The sequence below is a fragment of the Convolutriloba macropyga genome, unplaced genomic scaffold (genome assembly GCF_964194025.1).
Source record: "Convolutriloba macropyga unplaced genomic scaffold, txConMacr16.3 SCAFFOLD_5345, whole genome shotgun sequence".
NCBI lineage: Eukaryota > Metazoa > Xenacoelomorpha > Acoela > Convolutidae > Convolutriloba > Convolutriloba macropyga.
In genome coordinates this window covers 7,501-11,385 of record NW_027451260.1, presented here as the reverse complement: position 1 = coordinate 11,385, position 3,885 = coordinate 7,501, and the positions used below count along the sequence as shown (strand labels likewise).

Genomic DNA, 3,885 nt, shown 5'->3' with positions numbered 1-3,885 from the left:
AGTACTGTGATGTTACTAGTAACCTTGTGTTACGTCATATGGCCAAGAGAGCATTTGAAGGCGAAACTTCTGCATGGGGAAGCTGCATCATGAACAAAAGTTTATATCGAGTATTATGTTGACGTTAGTAGGCCCTGGCCGAAAGCGCAGCATGTGAAAGGTATAGATAAAAGTTAGCGTTGCAGTCAGTACTGTGTAGTTACTAGTAGCTGGATTTAAGCTCGAAATGAGACACTGTTGGTGAAACTTCATCATGAGAACGTCACAAGCTGATCACGCTCTATGATATGACTAGTATTATGTTGCTTCTAGTAGGCTAAGCGCAAGCCGAAACATCAACATGTGAAAGTCGTAGAATTTTGCAATCAAACTGTGGCTAGTACTGTGATGTTACTAGTAACCTTTTCTTACGTCATATGGCCAAGAGAGCATTTGAAGGCGAAACTTCTGCATGGGGAAGCTGCATCATGAACAAAAGTTTATATCGAGTATTATGTTGACGTTAGTAGGCCCTGGCCGAAAGCGCAGCATGTGAAAGGTATAGATAAAAGTTATCGTTGCAGTCAGTACTGTGTAGTTACTAGTAGCTGGATTTAAGCTCGAAGTGAGACACTGTTGGTGAAACTTCATCATGAGAACGTCACAAGCTGATCACGCTCTATGATATGACTAGTATTATGTTGCTTATAGTAGGCTAAGCGCAAGCCGAAACATCAACATGTGAAAGTCGTAGAATTTTGCGATCAAACTGTGGCTAGTACTTTGATGATGCTTGTAGCCAACCGAATTGGTTGAAAAGCCCAATAAGTAAGCTAACTTGGGAGAGCTTGTTGGAAACCAAATGCTACTAGATTGGTCCAAATACATCCTTCAACAGGGGATCACTTGGCTCGCTTTACGAAGAGGAGCACAGCTATATGTGTTAATTCGGTATGAATCGCAAGATTTGTTTACCGACCTCTCTAACGCAAAAGGCGGTCTCGGCTTCGGCTGTTGACTGCGTCCGATTCAGGGTTATATAACTCTCGATTGAACACATTGATGTTCTATTGTTGGTGCTTCCAATAAAATTGGAACACTTAAAGCAGAACCGATTCAAATAATAGCATTCTGATCAATGATTGCATTCCTTGATCAAGAACTGCTGGAGTCATTGTGATGGCGAATTTTCTTCATAAGAAAATTGCAAAGAGACGGAACTTAATGAGACTAGTATTATGTTGTTTCTAGTAAGCGGAAGCTGAAACAGCAACATGTGAAAATCAAGTTTTGTTCAATGATCTCGAGGCGATAAGTACTATGAAGCAACTAGTAGCCTAAGCATGACTCAGATTTGAGACAGTCAAAAAGACTGGCGAAACTTCTTCACATGAAAGTTACATAGAGAACTACAAATGTATACAGCGAGTATTATGTTGTTTCTAGTAGGCGAAAGCTGAAACATCAACATGTGAAAGTTGTCTGCAAACTGTAGAACGATATGTGATTAGTACTGTGCTGTTACTAGTAGCCAGTCTGACTGTAGAAGCCAAGACAAAGGGAAACTAATGCATCTGAAAAGGACAAGTTATGGAAAGGTATGCACGATAAGTATTATGTTGTTTCTAGTAAGCGGCAGCTGAAACATCAACATGTGAACGTCGTTGTGTACAGTAACCTAGAACTATATAGTCCTTAGTAACGTGCATTTACTAGTACCTGTAATTGGTATTCAGACTCAGGCAGTTTGGAATAGTTTGGCAAAGATGCACCAGAGAAAACTGGGATTTGATACAGAAATTGTTGAATACAAGTATTATGCTGCTTCTAGTAGGTTGAATCCGAAACATCAGCATGTGAAAATTGAAAACATTTCTGGTTCGAATTGTCACAAGTATTTGGTGATCTGAGTAGCCAAACTCACTACAACGCCAATTGAAGGCAAAAATTCTCAACGGGAAAAGCTATTCTCATTGAATGAGCTAACAAGACGAGTATTATGTTGCTTCTAGTAGGCGAAAGCCAAAACATCAACATGTGAAAGTCTTGCTGAACAAATTTAATGTTGTTGAGCTCAGTACCGTGTGAATTAGTAGCCATAATTGGCGAGCGAAAATTGAACTGGCGAAACTTCGTCTTTGGAAAATTGCAGATGCCGAGCACTTATTTTGCAACGAGTATTATGTTGACTGTAGTAAGCGAAAGCCGAAACAGCAACATGTGAAAGCTGTTGAAATTTGTGGTCATTTTGCAATAAGTACAAGGAGTGTAACTAGTAGCCAGGTCAAAATTTGGGATAAGAATGAGCAAAAATTCTGCATGAGAACAGTTGAAATTATGAAACTAAATTACAAAGACTAGTATTATGTTGTTTCGAGTACGCGAAAGCGGAAACATCAACATGTGAACGTTTGTAACGAAGTTTCGTTAATTTTCAGCCTAGTACTGAGCAAGAACGAGTAGCCTCATCTCCAATCCCACGCAAAATGTAGTGAAATATGTGAGTGAACCTTATTCACGGTGAGGGTTTCCCGAGGTCTGTATTGCAGCGAGTATTATGTTGCTTCTAGTAAGCGAAAGCTGAAACAACAACATTTGAAAGTTGGAATTAATGACTGAATGGAAACTTCGACCTGTGTTTGATAGTAGTAGCGAACAAAACTGCTGAATCGGTTTCTGTCTCATATTGGTCAGTGAACCAATTAAGAGACAATCAACTACATAACCTGAATTGGGCGAGAGAACCCCCTTAACTTAAGCATATCAGTAAGGGGAGGAAAAGAAATCAACTGAGAATCCCTTAGTAATGGCGAATGAACAGGGAAAAGCTCATCGGGAAGAGAAATGGCAACATTTCTCGGTGTCCGGTATGGTTTGATGCTAGACTGGTGAATTTGTCCTGATGTCTACTGGAAAGTAGCATCAAAGAAGGTGAAAATCCTGTAAAGGTCATTTTCGATACCAGTCATAATGGCTCATTCCTATGAGTAGAGTTGTTGTTGAAAGTGCAACTCGAAGCTGGAGATATGTCTCTCCAAAAGCTAATTATAAAGCGAGACCGATAGTAAACAAGTACCGTGAGGGAAAGTTGAAAAGCACTCTGAAGAGAGAGTGAAAAGTACGTGAAACTGTTGAAGGGGAACTGGAGTGAGCGTTACCATACTCAATGCCTTGATATTATATTCTCGGCTACCGAGTAGTGTAGTTGTCGTCTTTTGGCAAATCTTGTTAATGAATCGAGCAGAAGTTTTCCTCGGAATTCTTCTTGTTGATTCTAAACAAAATGAGATAAATTGATCTTGATTGCCTGTCTGACCTCAACTTCCTATTCAATGCTCTCTACAGCCCGTCTTGAAACACGGACCAAGGAGTGTGAGTTGCTTGCAAGTGTTGTCGCTCATTGAAAGCGCACACGCGAAATGAAAGTGAACAGTGTAATTTTTATGAATTGCACTACTTTGTGTGGTGAGGGCGCCGATTCGGTGTCCCGCAACCACGGACGGTTTTGCTCTTATTGCATGACTGATCCAGAGCAAGTAGCACACGACCCGAAAGATGGTGATCTATGCTTGGGCAGGGCGAAGCCACGGGAAACCATGGTGGAAGCCCGAAGCGGTTCTGACGTGCAAATCGATCGTCTGACCTGAGCATAGGGGCGAAAGACTAATCGAACCATCTAGTAGCTGGTTTCCTCCGAAGTTTCCCTCAGGATAGCAAAAGCTTGAGCAAGATTGAAAAATCTTCGCAAAGCAATTTCATCGGTTAAAGCGAATGATTAGAGGAATGGGGGAAAATTTTTCCTTCACCTATTCTCAAACTATAAATCGGTGAGATGTCCTTGTGACTTAATTGCACTTGGACTATGAATGCAAGCTTTTTGTGGGCCGCTTTTGGTAAGCAGAACCG

General features: G+C 40.9%; 1 non-coding gene and 1 pseudogene across 1 annotated transcript in view; both read left to right on the top strand.

The window, feature by feature from the left end:
- The first annotated feature begins 865 nt into the window (after positions 1-865).
- Positions 866-1,017, top strand: LOC142356514 (5.8S ribosomal RNA; annotated as a pseudogene).
- A 1,683-nt stretch (positions 1,018-2,700) lies between these two features.
- Positions 2,701-3,885, top strand: part of LOC142356515 (large subunit ribosomal RNA) — a 3,524-nt gene continuing 2,339 nt past the window's right edge. The window contains exon 1 of the ribosomal RNA XR_012761428.1: positions 2,701-3,885. This exon is cut by the window's right edge and continues 2,339 nt beyond it. This is a non-coding gene — a ribosomal RNA (large subunit ribosomal RNA).